This window comes from Callospermophilus lateralis, unplaced genomic scaffold, assembly GCF_048772815.1.
Source record: "Callospermophilus lateralis isolate mCalLat2 unplaced genomic scaffold, mCalLat2.hap1 Scaffold_83, whole genome shotgun sequence".
Lineage (NCBI taxonomy): Eukaryota > Metazoa > Chordata > Mammalia > Rodentia > Sciuridae > Callospermophilus > Callospermophilus lateralis.
Genome location: NW_027516368.1, coordinates 958,851 through 977,050, shown reverse-complemented (window position 1 = coordinate 977,050; position 18,200 = coordinate 958,851).

Sequence of the window (18,200 nt, the reverse complement as noted above, 5' to 3'; positions counted from 1 at the left end):
TCCAATGTTAACAAAAGCCTATTAATTGTCTTCTGAACAGTATATATTCTCACATCCATATTAAGCCTCAACTTTTTGTACTTTATACGCCAGTGGTATAGGATATTAAATAAATATAAAAATGAATATTGCTTAAGTTACTGGTGATCTATTTACACATATTGTGTTTTAGCATTCTTGGGATGTTATGATGGATTTAAACATTGGTTTGTTCTATAGCACTGCAATCTAAGAAAGTTTTTCTTAACTCGTAAATCTGTTCTCAAAGGCCAAATAAGTCTTTCTTTAAAAAATAAAATTGTGCTCAGTTTTTTTCCTTGAAGCATATTAAATTCTTAGTTTCTTTGTATATATAGAATAGAGCTTTAAAACATTGTGCAGAAAGCTTTCATCTTTTTTCCTCCCTATTTTGTAGAGCAATGTTTTGAAAAAATGCTTTATTTTTAGTTTGATTCTATTCTTTTTGTTTATATTAGGTTAACTCTGAAATAATACATGAGGTTCATTTACCAATTCATTCAATAAAATATTTTCTTTACTTATATTCCTAGATCATGTTTATTAGTAAGGACAGAAAGGTTAGAAGGTTAGATCATAACATAGAAATGTCTTAGAATTCCTACAAAATATATATTAACAATTCTAGACTAAATTAAAGTTATTTTGGAAATATCTTTTTCTTACCAATTCTCTTAGTACCAGAAGACTTCATATTGCATTTTAAGCAGTTATTCAGAAATGTTTCTTAATATCACACATCATTCTTCAAAATGTAACAGTTTAATTTAGTTGTATGGAATAAGATCCTCAAAGGAAAAGAATAAAAAAACGTGAAAGAAGGCCAACATGTGGCTAGTGGAATCAAACAATGTTTGTGGACATTCACAGCAAGAAAGTAGAAGTTGATGATTGTCAATAGTAAAATCCCTCTCTCAGGACTAATGATACGATGTGCACAAACATATGTATACTTGGTTCACAGTATTTTTTCAATGTTCCACTGTTAAATCAATTTTTGTATCTTTTGTTTTATTTTGTTCTTTTTCCACCATCACTTGAAATAGCTATTGAATCTAGGATGATAAAATTGATCTGCTTATTGTTCCTGTACTGTTGTTGAAATATGAAAACAAAGCTCTTTTTTAATTGTCAAATCCTTATTTCATTTTCATATGTTTAAAATGTTTAAAACATTTATTTTAAAAAAAGTAAACCTAATTGATTTGTGAACTTTTCAAATTGAATATTATTCTTAAAATATTAAGTTAATTAAAAAGCACAATATAAAAGATGCAATTAATTATGTAAAATTATGCAAGAAATGAACAACATTCAATTAAATGGAATCACAGTGAAAATCACCTGGGATGTTACTTGTTTTAGGTGAGCTCAGGATTAATATTGAGTCTTAAGTAGTTAGCAAATGCAGAATCCTTGTAACTTACTATCCTATAAGATAAATTATGCAGGTTCAGACAGAAAACCAGGTTTTAACAAATGAGAATGAGATTCCCTTCTTAAAAACATTCCTAATTAGTTTATTTCCTTGAGCTTATACTCTTGGTGTCTGTTGAGGGCAGGTAGATTTTTGAAACTAAGGCCAAAGGACCAGGAACCGGTCATTTCTTAGTAACTCTCCCATCAGATAATGTGATAAGGGTTGTTAGGAAAAGTTAGAACCTGGCTTAATATTTAAATTTTGCTGCACTGAGAAAGAAAATGAATCAGGGAATCCAGGTTGGTTCCACAATTTAGCTATTGTGACTTGTGCTACTATTAACATTGATGTGGCTGTGTCCCTGTAGTATGCTGTTTTTAAGTCCTTTGGGTATAGACTGAAGAGAGGGATAGCTAGGTCAAATGGTGGTCCCATTCCCAATTTTGGCATATATATACAAAGGAATATTACTCAGTAATAAAAGAGAATAAAATCATGGAATTTACAGGTAAATGATGGAGTTAGAGAAGATAATTCTAAGTGAAGTTAACCAATCTCAAAAAACCAAATGCTGAATATTTTCATTGAAATAAATATTCATAGTGGGATAGGGAGCGGGAGAATGGGAGGAATAGACAAACTTTAGATAGGGCAGGGGGATTGGAGGGGAAGGGAGGGAGCATGGGGTTATTAATGATGGTAGAGTGTGATGATCAGTATTATCCAAAGTACAGGTCTGAAGACAAAAATTGATGTGAGTATACTGTGTATACAACCAGAGATGAAAACTTTGCTCTCTCTATAATAAGAATTGTAGTGCATTCTGTTGTCATATATAAAGAAAATAAAGAAATAAATAAAAATTAAAAACAAAGAAAATAAAATAAACCAGGGAGATTCCCTTGCTTCCAAAAGGCAAGGAACAGGAGAGTAGAGACCCATGACTTGCAAATGATTTTTAAATATCCAATGAGCCTGCTACCATTAAATAAGGCCTAATTAGTTGGGAATATATTAGCAAAATAGATGATTATAATCTGCTTTCTTAGAAAAATGAGGAAAGCTATAGGAAAGGAGATAGAGTCCTAGAAGCTTATCTTCTCCTTTATTAATCATCAGAATAAAACAGATGATATTGAATAAAAACTAGGGAACTAAAAGATGTTAAATCACAAATTGAGGTAAATTAATGTTCTAAGTTAAATATTGATCATTAGTAAGGATGAACTTGATAAGATAAAACAGGCAATTCAAGTTAAAGAGCAAATAAAAAACACACAAACACAAGTAGCCTAAATTGGCTAGTTTTTAATGAAAATCATCATCATCATTATCATCATCATCATCATCATCATCATCATCATCATCCAGGCATGAGCCTTTGTCAAGTCATACATAAAATGATACCAAAATAAGTTGAAGATTAAAAAAAAGATAAAATTACATCTGTATGATTACTCTAAAAATTTGCTTCTTGAAGCAAAAATTAATGAAAGGATGGTAAGTTCTGAATCAGTATGTGGCAAAGGATTTCTTATATTCATCCAAAATGTATTTGGGATGAGGGGCCTATATGAGTGAACATGAGCACGAATAGATGAGATTCCGTCACAAACACTAATTTATGAGGTGGCAAGCTTGCTCCTGTTTATCCTACATAATTCTTAGCTGAAGCAGCATCTTCTTTCAGCTGGTTGTGCACAGTATCACCCATGCATTGTGTCACCTCCTGGTGGCTCAACTAGTTTCACAGATGAGTAGCTTCTGTGCCTGTGGGGCCATGGAATCATGCTCTGCTGGTTAGGGAGTAGCTTCACCCATGTTTTCTGTGTTTATGTCTCCTCCTGGTGGCTCATCTGGTATCAAAGATGAGTAGATTTTGTGACTGAGAGTGGTCAGTACAGAAAGAAGAATGTGGACTTATTACTAGGGAATCAGGGGAAAGTGGCCATTGCTGTAGGCTGGATGAGTAAAGATGAGACAGACAACTTGTAAGCATCCTCTGCATATGTAGGAGTTTCTAAAGGCTCTCCCTTTGTCTTTGACCCATCTAGACTTCAATGAGGAAGAGTGAAAATGAATCTTTTGTGGAAGTCTCATTTTCTTGCAAGGGAAAGAAACAGCATAGTAGGTATCGAGCATAGATGTGCTACTTGCAAAATTATAATTTCTCAGTAAGGATGAATTGAATATAACATTTTATATATACATTTCATATAATGTACTGGCATTTTTAACCAGGTACTGCTCCACTTAGGTCAGTGATTCTCCCAATAATATAGACAGATATTTACCTAAAATTTGATCACATGTATCTTCCCTTTATTCAACTTAAGTTGATAGAAAAGAATAAAACCATTTATTTCACACATATAAGTGACAAGTTTAGTGCTGAGAAGTTTGTATTTTTTTATTATATCTAAGCATGGTGATATGAGGTAACTGTCTTATTAGTTAAAGAGCATATAATGAAAGAGGATAGCATAGATTTAGTAACTTGTCCTGAAACTACATAAACTGATAAAAAAAGTTGGGGATTCACATTGAGAGATGTCCAGTTCCAAATTATGTGCCAATTCTAAATCTATTACCACTTAGAAAATGATTTTAAGAAATACCTCAGTGTAAACCTTTCACAAAGGATGTTTCACAAACATCCATATATTTTTAAAATCAAGATTGTTGTTAAGCATGATTTGAATGTATTTTTACTTCATTTACTTCTTCAGGAGAACAATTGTGTTCATTTACTGGATTATTAATTTAGATTGTATAATTCTATCACCATATATCAAAATTTTAAATTTGAATTGCTATTCCCCAAACAACACTTATGAGAGAATTATCCAGGAAGTAAAGTAGAAAATATAGATAGTCATTCATATAATTTAAACTAAAACATAGGTTTACCTCAATTGCCTGGTTTTCAGGTGACATATTTTGGCTTGGATTATTTATATTGATTACAGCAATTCTTTACATATCTTTGCATTCATCAACAGCTTTGGATTCATGGAAATTTTTTGGCTTGCATCTTGGCATTCTGTCACAAGAGCTGTGCTCTGAACACCCTAAAACTTTAAAATTCTTGAGTAGAATTGAGTAAGCAAGTTCCATCTCAATTGCCCCTGTGGGGAGAAAAAGGATCAGAAGATGGTATGTTGAATTGCTTAACTGGTCCTTTTGATTATTGATGAGAAGTCAGAATAATCCAGAAAGGGACCATAGACCTCCCATAGCAATGTATTTTCTGATTAACTCAAGTAAACTGGTATTAGAGTGTACTAGGATTCAATGGATTATACCAAAAAATCTACAAAAGGATTATCTTATTAGCAGAATGAGAGCATATAAAGAAAATTGATATGCACAATAGTTAGAAGCATATGAGAAGTCCTCCAACAGTATTGCCTTAGTGAAAATATTAAAATGAAATTCATGCGCATCCAAGATGAAAGAGGTAATATTGTTAAGACAGGTACTTTAGAAGAAGATAGGGAAATATAAGACAGAGAAATGTAAGGTAGGAAAAACTGGAAATTTACAGCATGCATTTTGCAGCAAGAAATTTGCTGACATACACTTAGAAACAAATTAAGAAAAATAAAGAACACTGGTAGATTCTTGGATATTACTGTAGCATAGGTCACCAGAGCCTTAACAAAAGGCAATGAGGAAATGTTTTAATAGATTGGCAAAGGCTGTAGTAAGGCACGTTCTTTGATCCTGGCAGGATTTTAATTGCTTTGCTGTTGATTGGCATGCAACTATGTTCAAATGAAGGAAGAGAACATATTTCGAGAGCTATTTCAAGGATTGCTTTCTGATACACTTCATTGAACAGCTTAGGTGATTAGAGGCTATTTTGGACGATAGCCTAGAAAAAGCTCTGAGTAAGATAAATAAGTCTGAAATAGAAGAAAGTTGCTATCTCACAGCTTAATCACAATATCCTTCATTTAAAAATGCTCTTGAGATGTTGAGAAAGAAACAAGTACATTACAGAAAAAGGTATACAAAGTCTTAATTGGAAGTGTGCCTGAAATGCTTGGATAAATTTTGATTGTACCTTTAATAGAAATGAATAGAAACAGTAGAGGCATAGTCCCCTTTGGGGTTTGAACCTCCTGTCTCTTTGTGTGTATGTATGTGTGTTTGTGTTTGTTGTATGTGTGTTTGTGTGTGTGTATATTCTCACGAAAGTCTGAACAGATAAAATGAACAAAGGGTTTCTGTGGGTTGCTGTGATTCTGGACTCCCTTTCTAAAGAAAAGCAAAGATGTGATATGATGACAAGACATGACAGGAGTAATAACCAGACCTCGTGAGTGCTTTACAAGGTGTCTGGTGTGCTGTTATTTTCCCTGGGGACTCATGACCCCATATTACGAATGTGGAACAAAGGAGTGTTTAGGACCCATGATCCTTCGTAACACTTCTGTTTTCTATGACTGTCTCATAGGCTGAAGGCACATTAAGAAAGCAAATAAATTCAAGTTCATCCTGAGTACACTAAGAGATTTTTTTTCCCCAAAACTGTGGACTCATGCACTTTGTGGCTCTGGTTATACTTTCATATTTGATTCTGCTTTTTATTCAAGTCTAACTATATTGTGTCCTATCTTTTTAAAGCCCAGACTTATGGGTTAATTTTTGGAAGTGATTTTTATATTATGCAGGAGACCTTAATGAGTTCTCCAAGAAATAGGCTAAATGTTTTTCCATACATCAGGGAGAAAGGTAGTCTTACAAAAAGCTCATGGCAATCCTAGCATCTGGATGACACCAGACAAATAATTTCACTAGCAAATTTTAAGACCAAGAAAAAAACTGGTTGCTTAAAATGTTTTACTGATACATCTGTTTGCATGACACTTCACATCAAGATGAAAATTGAAATATCAAGGGCTGGGGACAAGGCTCAGTGGTAAAGCATGCATGAGGCTATATTTAATCCACAGCAACATACACACATACAAAGAGAGAGAGAGAGAGAGAGAGAGAGAGAGAGAGAGAGAGAGAGAGAGAGAGAGAGAGAAATCAGTTATTTACCTATGTATTTTTTATATATAATGCCAAACAGTAAACTAAATAGGTACATCATTCTGGCTATTTTCTTTGGAATCTGAGGTGGTTTTATACACACACAAACATAAAACAAACCCCCTGCCCCCAACAACCTCTTCAGCTCTTTCTTTTAATCAAGGACATTTCTCTAGATACCCCAAACTGTGACTTTTAACTTTTGTACTTTCTCTGGCTTTTGTCATGCTGCATCCATCTAGATTCTCCCTAACTCCATATTCTTTTCAGATTGTTCTCTCATGGCGGATTGCCTGACTTTTCCTGAAGATTTTACTTCTTGGGCTGATTCCTGGGGTACTTCTTATAACATGCACTATAGCCTTTGGGTCAATAACACCCCTATCAGCCATCTGACTCAGCTCTAAAATCTCAACACAACCAGGAGTCAGAGGACCTCACTTCTCTAAAGTGAGGTATTCAATATATTATTGACAGAACTGTTTCATGGGTAGTGTGAGTTCAAGAGGCTAGTTATTCCTTTTTATTCCAGAACTGCAGGTACATTCTTGACAGACCTATGCCTATAGAAGAATGAACAAGGGTCAAGGTTCTAGCTTAGGTTGTTGTTGGTAAGTTGATGATCCTAGGAAAAAAGAATTAGCTCAATATAATCAACCCCCTCACCACCAACAAGACCAGGGCAAAATGATGAAATTGTCTGCCTCCCAAGATCACCACCTAAATATATAGCTTAACTTCTCAGGACTTAGTTTTCACTGTGCCTTCAAACTTCTGTTCCAGAAACAGTCCTGAAAAGAATTTGGATAAGGAGTAGATCATTGTAATCAGTACAACAAAGTGTGAAGATACTGCTCTTATGAATGTTTCATCTAAAGTGAGGTAATGCCTTATTTCAGAATGGCTTCAGTTCGCTGTTAGTGAAAAATAAATACACATCCTGAGTAAAATGAAGTGTTAATCTGTCTCTCCAACTTTCTGATATTGAGGGATGCAAAAGGTAAATTTTTCAAGAAAACCCAATAAACAAAAAAAGAGTTAAAATATATGGTTAGATCAAGTTAGCATTATAATCCACAGATCCTTACCCAGTGTGATTTACAGATTGGCTATAAACAAGGAAGGTGTTTTCGTCAGCTTTTGCTGTGACTAAAATACCTGACAAGAAAAATTTTAGATGAGGAAAAGTGTATTTGGGGGCTCATGGTTTCAGAGGTCTCAGTCTATAGACAGCCAGATCCATTCCTTGAGATTCCAGGTGAGGCTAAGCATCATGGTGAAAGAGTGTGGCTGAGGTAGGCAGATCAAATGTTGATCAGGAAGCAGAGAGAGACTCCACTGCCAGATACAAAATGCATACCCCAGAGGCATACCCACAGTGACCCAACTCCTCCAGCCACCTATCCACCTTCAGTTACCACTTAGATTAATCACCATTCCATTATTTTTGGAAATAACCCATCAGGAGATTAATTCACTGATTGGGTTAAGGATTTTATAACCCATCATTTCTCCTCTAAACCTTCTTACATTGTCTCACATATAAACTTTTGGAGGATAGGTCACAACCAAACCATAACAGAAGGAAATCTTTTTCTCCTTCCGTGCATATCAGTGGAAATAGTGTCCCCAAAACCAAAGCAATCCCTCTGCCTGGTCTTTGGTTCTGGATCCTTCCTTCCTACTTGGGTCTCTTTCTCCATAAAATATTACCTCTATTCTGTTCTTCACTTTTCTTCTTTTCTTTGGTGCTCAATTTCTCCCTTATCAGTAGTTTCATATTCCATGGTTTCAATAACCTGTAGTTAACTGAAGCCTAAAAATGTTAAATGGAATCTTTCAAAATAATTGATTCATAAGTTTTAAATTGCATGCTTTCTGAGTAACCTGGTAGAATCTCAAGCCCCCTCCTGCTCTGATCCTCCCAGGGACATGAATCATCTCTTTATCAGCCCATCCATACTATACCTGCTACATGCCCATTAGTCACTTGGTAGTGACCTCAGACCTGATTGATGGTTGCAGTATCAGAGTGTTTTCAGTAACCATCATTTTACCATTCATGGTGGCCCCAAAGCACAAGAGTAGTAATGTTGTCAACTCAGAAATTCTAAAGAAACTGTACAGTAGTACTTCCTTAAGTGAAAAGTGGAATGTTCTCAACAAGAAAAGGGTCATTGTCAGCTTTTTGTCACTGGGACCAGAACACCTGACCAGAAACACTTAGAGGAGGAAAATCTTATTTTGGCTCAGAGTTTCAGAGGTTCAGTCCATGGTCAGCTGTCTTCATTGCTTTGGGCCTAAAGCAAGGAAAAATATTATGGTAGAAGGGTGTGATAGAGGAAAGTGTCTCAGCTCACGGAAGCTGGGAAGCAAAGAGAGAGAAGGAAGAGGGTCAAACACAAGTAATATCCTTCCAGGTTATGTCCCAGTGCCCTTCTTCCTCCAACCTTGCTCTACCTGCTACACTTTCCACCACCTCCCAATAGTCCATTCAGCTCTCAGTAGTCCAATACACTGATGAGTTCAGAGTCCTCATGATCTAATTGTTTCCCAAAGCCCCACCTCTGAATATTTTTGATGCATTGAGGATCAAGCCTTCAATATGTGAGAATTCATGGGACACTTTTATATATGTTATAATCTTTAATTCACAAATATATTTGGAAGAAAACATTATATATTAGCAGTGGTTATTGTTATCTCTACTGTTGTGATTTCCTAAATTTTATTAAATGTTTAAAGGAATAGTTCCTATCCTTTATAACTGTGACAATGATTTTCTAAATTTTTGTTATTTTTCTGATAGTTTCTACAGAAATGTTCTTTGTAAAATAAATCCTTAACCACATTTTAGCAGGTTTAAGAGTGTTCTTTAGGTGTTTGGGTGCTGGATGATTTTTCAGCACTCCTCTGGTTTAGCAGTCTGAATTAATGGTATTTGCTTAATCCTGCTTTTCAATGTGAGTTTGATCATAGTCAAGAGCATCTATTTCACATTGACAATTCCCAAACCTGTTTGATAATGTTTACTGACAATTACAATCTTAGCTAAGAAGTAACAACAGGGAGTAAAGCTTTCTTTGAATAAAGTCAGCCTCAAAATGAACAACAGTAGGGGACTGATTGGCTCAGTTTTATTTAACATTTTTAAGCCTGATCTTTGACATTTTCATTAGCAAGCAGAAATAGCACATTGAGGCAATTCTCAGGTGGCTCAAAGAGGAAAGTGCTAAGCATACAAGAAAAAATGAAAAATTTCAGAAAATCCTGCTATGTATAAAAATTGTGGAGAATTTTAGAAAGTAGCAACATGAAAGTCAGGCAATATTTCTTATGCCCCCCTGCCCCCACCACCACCATTCTTTTGGAGACAACAGTGTATTTGTGGAAATCAGCCATTCTATTGTCAGGATTTTTGAGATTTATTGGAATTATGGCTGTATTGTATGGACAAAGAACTGTGAAAATGTAATGGACAGTGAGGCAATTTTGTTAGTGTTTTCTCAACGTCAGAAAAGTTTATGGATATAGTAAGAAATTTCCCAATACCCTCCTTGACTACTAAAAACAAACTAAAAAGGAAAGCAAGAATTAACCAGATAAACCATGCTCAAGCAATTATATAATGCTAATACATAATATTAAATGAAGACTGGAAAAAGCAGGAACTTCGCTGAGATTTTATCCCCTTATAGCCTTGCTACTCTGAATGACCTCTGCCCAGTACTTTGGTTGTTAAATAAGAATAAGCACATTATTAAGTGTGTGTGGGCCAGGGATTAGATCAGTGTTAAAGTGTTTGTCTAGCATGCATGAGGCCCTGGGTTTGGGCCCCAACACTACAAGAAATAAAGAAAGAAAAGAAATCAATTATTATTTAAGTAGAAATATATCTCAATGTTATGGAGAACCACTTTGAATATCATTAAAGACAATACAACCCTACAGATAAAGCCTGCGTATGTAAATTGCTTTGAAGTTCAATCAGTTATTACTGAGTATTGAGAATAGAATCTGTCACTAAAGTGGATATTTACTTACAAATAATTTTTTATTTTCTTCAATTATTCCTTGATACAACAATTTTGAGCCAAATTATTTGCAAGTAATTGTCAAAACCAAGAATGGTGACTTCTTGTTACTCGTGGAAACTGGAGGTCTTAAAAACAGGTATCATGGTATTCTGTTTCTCTTTTCCTTGAGCTCTGAAAGGGGTACCATGTGCTTGTTCAATAACCAAAGCGTGGTAACATGGTGAAAAGTTTGGAACCAGACATCCTAGATTCAAATCCTAGCCTCAGAATATATTCTCCCGGGTGACCCAGGCAAGTTGCTCACATACAACTTGAGTTTTAGCTCCTTATTTTTTAAATTAAACAAGCACAGGTTTTTATCACAGTGTCTTGCCATAATAAGGATACAAAACACCTAGCTTCAGTATTCAATGAGGCTGCCTTATTTTTTTCCCTCTTTTTTCTTTCTTCTATCTTTCATAATGTAAGTGAAGGAAAGTAATTTCAACTTTTGCCCATAACTTTTATAAATCTCATATTTTGTGTGTGTGTGTGTGTGTGTATGCGCATATATGTGAAGGAAAGAAAAATTAAATGTATTTATGGAAAATGGGACAGTCATGTTGCAAGGGCAAGAAAACAGATTTAAAGGTTAGAGGGCAAAAGTCCCTAAAGCCATCAGCCCTCCATATTGCAAGATTGAAAAGACAAACAGGCTAAAGGGGTTCATCAACTGAGAAATTGAAATGCAATATAAATCTGGTGAAATGCCATGTCTCTAAATTCAAGAAACACCTTAGCTAGAACACTGTATTCATCAGAGAAATTAGTCATGATTGGTCACTGTTATGGATTGGGGATGTATTCTGGTATCCATCGAAATTTGCGGAAAGGGATGATACTCATAATAGAGTGTAGAGTAATCATTTCAAACAAATCAGATATTTTCTTGTATTAATATTTATTAATTAAGATAATGCTGTTGCCTGACTGAATTTTTTTTTCAATTTATTTGAAAACTCAATATTGTGTACTCAGCATTCTGTACCAAAGGATAATTGGTTTTAGGGGCAATCCTATCAACTTTTAATAAATTCTTTGGAAGTCTTGAAACAGAAGAGAGAGCATAAAGTAATGCTATAAATGGGTTTTATGACCCTCCCTTCATTCAAAGCCATGCTTCAAAAGGAAATCTATACTTGCAATACTTCTAAACTTCAACTAAAAATAGTTTCAATTACCAGGAAATTCTTAAAATTGAAATAGAAAAGGAAATATGTCTATTTCTTATCACTGAACTGCTTTGAGAAGAAAATACTAAAATCACAAAGAATAATCGAGTCCCCATTCCCAAGAGAACTGAAAGGAAAAAAAAAAGTAATGATCTCAAATTCTCTTGAGAATAAATAAGGAAGAAAGATGTGACCACAGTTCATAATTGCACCCCTAATGCATTTGTCTTCACAAAAATAATAGAGCCTTTACCGTAAAAATAGTGGATGTTCACCCACCCAGGTTCACCTGTATTTGTGCCACTTTTTAAAAAATAAGAAAATATTGAAATCAAGTTATATCATCACAAGTTGAAATACTGAATTTGAAAGATGATATTGGCTTGAACTAGATAAACTGAAAGGAAAAAAACATATTCAATATTTTCTTGGTGTTAGAGAAAGACACACACACACACAAACACACACACACACACACACACACACACTCCTTAGAATAGTCTTTTCTCTTAGTGTAGAATTTTGTAATGAAAAGAGGAATTTTTTTTAAATTTTTTTTTAAAAGACTGTAAACAAGTTTATTGCATTCCTTGCACATGAAAGACCTGACTTATACATACTGGCTTCTTCAAACTCTGTTTAAAACTTAGGAGTGTGGGGTCTATTGTGTTGTTAATACACTCATCATCTTAAATCATTTTGGTCTCTCTGATAAAGGGTTTGAAAGAAAGAAGAGTATTCTATCCCAATGAGGCTGGATTCAGGCAGATGAGATCCAGATTATGAATGGTGTTCTAGCACTTTCCCATAAGGCATGTTGTATTACCACAAAAGGGAGGTGGGAAGGGTCAGGTGGCTGGTCTGTATTGCTTACATGGATTAACATTAAAGACCTGAACTCTGCTTCCAAGAAAAGATTCAATGATTTTTGGTCTTCATTAAATAATATGGCACACTTGGCCAGAGTAGCAGTTGTTACTTTAGAAAATCAGGAAAAGATAAAGAACACGAACTGATTTAATTTCACTGTGGATGTCAGAATACATTTGACTCTTTTTTTTCCCTGCATGAAATCCCAAAATAGTGATCTTTGATGGATGCATAAAATTTAAATGGCTAGAGAAAAGTTATAACTATTTTTTAACTTGGAGATATGTCTGAGAATATTCAATGCCTATAAATTATTTTGTTTAGCAGCAAAATACAGTATCACTATAATACTGTTATTTGTGATTTGAACATTTAAACCACTAGTTAAGTTAGAGAATTACATGATAATTAAACAGATACATATAAAGATATAAGGTGTCAACCATTTCACCTCATGTAGGGAAAATTATGGTAATAATAAAAGTATGGCCATAGCTGTATGGATTCAGTTTGGGATATCTGTAGCTATCTTGAGTTGGAACTATAATTGCCTCTAAGTACACTGATTGATTTTCCCCCTATAGTTCAAAAGTGCACTATAAGTAGACAAAAACATTAGAGTGATATAAGGATATTTACAACCAGTACATGGTGCTAGGAATGTGCCGGACTCTTTGATATTAGCTTGAGATAAACCAGGTACCTTCTGGGTTGGATGAAGTCACTTTTGTCCTGACTATTTTATAGGCCCCTGTCTTCTGACACAAATCATGTTTATCCACCTGATCTTGCTGCTGTCCAGAAACATGCTTCTCTCAATAAGTCCCCAATAAAAGGCACTCTCTGATCCTGGGTCTGTCTTCCTCTCTTTTGGTCCTCATGGCACCTTGAAGCTGGCTCTTATACACTGGGTCTGGATTGTTCCAGAACAATAGCCAAATGTTGAATATCTTGAGACAGACTGTTCTTTTACCAATTATTATAAAGAAAATTATTCTAGTCAACTGATTAATCTAGAAAGTTCTCTAAGGTATATTACTGGTTGTATTTCTGATGATGCTTTAAAAATTCCAGCGTGTTCTTCAGTTTCCGTTGGGAACAGATTAGGCTGCAATGCAGCAAATTATGTGGTATTTTTAACAGCTATCACAAAATAAATTTGAAGCTCTTTTTATAATCAGGAAATAAAGTTTGGTTTTATTTTTTTTTCTTTTTCTCTTATTGGTAAAGTCAATCTATATATGACTCTCTGAAAAATTGTTTTCCATTCATCTTTTTATTTCCTGGTTGACCAGCTTCTGTAATGAATTACTGAAAGTACTCATCATATTAAAAGTGGTTTCATGCCATCACTTTTACATAGAAAGTATAATGTATTTATTTGTCTCATAAATGTATTCATAGTTCTATAAAAGAAAAAAAATTTCTTTTACAATACATTAATTCTTTTCTGTCTTGCTATGCTAAGTATTATATTTTATAGTGCCTTATATTTGCATACACTTTAGATATTGAAGAATTTTGTGTTTTTTTACCTTACCATATTGAGGTCCTCTTGGAATAATAAGGCTACTGTGAGTTATTTTAAATGAATTTCACTTTACTAGCTTTGTGTTTCCTTTAAATGCTAGTATATGGTCAAAACATGGCTTTCAATATCATTATACTAAGTGGCATAGATGCACATATATGCACACACACACGTATTTTTAAGTTTGTAAGATCAATTATTCAATCTTTAGAGCATTTTTGTAGCTCTGTTATGAGTTCCAAGAATGCAAACTGAACAGCCTCTTTGAGATAACTGTTTCTACAAACCTAAATCTTACTGAATTTTATTTTCTGCCTTATTGCATGCAATTTGCTTCTTCTCCTATATATTTTTTCACATCATTACTCCCTTTCAAGTTTAATCCATTAAGTGTTTTATAGAATTTTCTTCAATGTAATAGCCTTGCACATTTAGAATACAAATTGTACACCACACCCATTTTCCTTACCTCCTACTGTGCTTTTAAAGGTTGTTTATATGTTCCACTAATGCTTTTTTAGATGAATCAGGTGTGTAACAAGATTGGCCACATAAATGGTTTCAGAGTCCCCTAAATATAAGGTCTATATTTTTCTAGTTAAGAGAGAGCTGTGACAGTTTCTATATGGAAGAGAAATGTCAAATGTAGGTCATGCTCATCCTAGGCAATTATATGATTAGACACAATTAAAAGGTGTGGTTTCTGGACCAGAATAGACTTTTTGTGATCTTAGAACCTGTAGTTCTGGTTTTAAAAGTAATAATTTGAAACCATGACTTTATAGAGTCCTTTTGTAATTTCTAACTCATTTTAAGAGCTCCTTACTTGCAATCTCTATTGGCCTATCTAAGCCACTGTCTCTCCTTTGTCATTTTAGTAGTTTTAACCCTAATAATAAATTCTTACCGTTTCTTCTCTTATTAGAAAATTCTAAGACCTCATTTTCTGAAAATTTGCACTAATTCAGTGCTACTGTAAATTAGGTAAATCCAATGTACAATATGTTTCACACTTTACTAACCTGGAGAAGATTAGCACAAATTAAATTTTACATAAACCAGCCTAAAGCCATGAAAATGAAAGTATGCTCCAGGGTATTTGGTTAATTGTGCTAAAAATATATTCATGCCATTTGTGTAGGGCATAAATGTAGCAAAAGTACTTCTTTAAATAAAATACGGGTAGTTTACGATGGTTTAATTTCTTCTGCTTTCACCATTCATTTGCAGATGTGAATAATAATGACTATTTTAATCTTTTGCAAAGCTAGTAGGTTATTGCTCACTAAGCAATAGTCATTTTATTATTTTATGTTTTGAAAGAGATTTATTTAGAAAAATTAACTTTATGTACATTTTTAGTCAAGGTCTTTGTTTCTATTGTCTTATTTCTTTTTAACCACTTAGTTTAGGCATAGACTCCTAAATAAAGAAAAATCATAATTAAACCTATAATATATGTATGAATTATATGACTACCATTCACTAAAGACATGAAGCAGTCTTTCCACTTACCTTTGTTCCACCTTTTAAATTTAATGATTAAAACAGAGTATTGTTAGTTGTTAGGAATGTATGTGCGTTTCTCCAAAGAGAAGTTACAAATTTCAAGATTTTGTGAAGGATCTATGTCTAAAAATATTACCATATTAAATGTTAAATGTTTTCAAACACTACAACGGGCTTTAAGAAGATTACACAACAACTGAGATTCTCAAGCTTTGTCTGCAAAAATTTCCAACTCTTCCTTAACATTACAGGTGATTCCCTGAAATACTCTAAAATACATATTAATTAGATATGATGAATATTTATTTCATTTTTCTGTTGCCTAGGTTTTATGAATGACTGTGTTGAAAACAGTATAAACAATAGTTAAAGATGTTGAAATGGCTTAAACCAAAAAGCAACACATTCTATCATTCAATGTCGCTTTGGTATCATATACAGCACACATGTATTGTGTTGCTCCTCGTATTTGCTAATGATAATTTGCATTCTTCATTATTTTATTCCCTTTAAGTTTCTTACCCAGTCTGTTACACTGGATGATGCTTCACTTTTGAACCCACTATCTTGGATATTTAATTTAGGATTTGAATTGTTAATATGCCTTGATTAATTCAAGCTCTAACTCATTGGATTCCATTTTCTTGGCTAGAAAGAGACAACCCAGTCAATGACAGGAAAATCATGGGTCCATTTGAATGCTAATTACTCCCCAAGTCCTGTATACTGTATCAAAACTTAGCATAAACATGGTCATCAGGGGAGGCAGAAAAAAAACATTAAAATGCTCCCCAGGAGACTGAGCTCATTAAATCCTACACTGATATCCAACAAAGAACGAAAAGAGTTGCTTAGCTGGACTGCTTCCTTTTGGGATGTGCAATTCATATACTCTCTGTGAGTCAGTATGTGTTCTCCATCCCAAAAAAGAGGGAGAGGGAGAAAAAAATGAATTGTAAAGCTTCTCTCTGGAAGTGAATCTAGGACAAAGGGTGCTGGACTGAATGGAGAGAATACTGAGCAGAATTGAACTGCAGTTTGGGTCAATTAAGTTTGTGAGAAATGCCTTTTCTTTCTTAGGGAATATAAACTACTGCTCTAAATTCTACCTCAAAGAAATTTCTAAATAATCAAAGGTGGTGGTTATTAACAAACCACTTCTTTTAACTATCTTGTTTCTATTATGTACTTAAATACAATCAGTTTTATCTCATCTGGATCACATCATGAAGTTTTAACCAAGAGTTGATTTTGACATTTTGACTAGTATTATCTCTAGAAAGTTATTAAAGTCATAATAAGTTTTAGCTGGTATGTAAAATAGAAACTTGATTCAAGGGGAATGGGATATTTGTGACATTGGGCAGAATCAGATAAGAAAGCAAGTATCACTAAAGGAAAATTCTTCAACTCTGACTTATGTTTTGTGTTTTTTCAATGCTAATTTAAATATGATAGTTTTCCAAGAATATATATGAGTTTAGCTGGCATCTAATGTATATCCTTAGTATTCAATCCTTTAAATCTTTTTTTTTTTTTAACTCAGCCTGCATCAGATTATATGTGAGGCTGGTAAAACCCAGAATCCTGTACCCAGTGCCTCTGGGAAGCTGCACATTTAACAAAAACTCCAGGCACTCATCATTTCAAATAAGTAGCATTAATTAAATAATGTTATAGGTATTCATTCTCAGTGAATACAATTCATCTGTATTTTGCTGGGAAATCTGGACATACTTTTGGAATTACATACATTTTTTTTTAAAAAAAGAAGGAAATTGAAGGAGAAATGTCTTTTAACATCTATAGGATTTCTGTCTGAAATGACTATATTTTTTTACATTGATTAGATTTTTCCTGGCCTTAGAGTTCTTTTACATGTAATACTTATCATATCATATAGCTCTCAATTTATCATATCATATATCCTTTAACTGAGCATAATGATGACATGAACACTACAATACTCTCCCAGACATGTAAAGAAGGTGAAGACATGATGTATTGGTCTGCTTGTGCTGTTATCACAAATACCACCGAGAATGCAGTTTAGAAATAATAGCAAATTGTTTTTCCCAGTCTGGAGTTTGATGTGTTCGAGATAGAAGTACTGGCAGGTTCAGTGTCTGGTGCTTCTAAGATGGTGCCTTAAATGTGGTGTCCCCACATGTTAGAATGGAAGACCAGAAAGGGCAAAAGCCCTCTCATATTTCTTATAAAGTTATGAGTTTTATCTGAGAGGGCTCTTCTCACATGACTTAATTACCCCCTAAACGCCTCTTAACTGCTATAACACTGGTAGTGAAGTTTCAACAGGAATTTTGAGGCATATTCAGACCATGGCACATGGTCTTTTTGTCCAAGTGATTCTAAGCTGTGAGAAACAAACTTTATCAAGATAACTCCTCCCTTCACACATATATATTCAAGATTTAAAATATTTCAGTATTTCAGAAAACATACAAGATATTGGGTATTTAATGGGCCAAGACTAAGGAGAACTGAATATCTTGTGTTTTGTTTTTCTCTTTTAACAATTTGGCTACGACATGATGAACAAA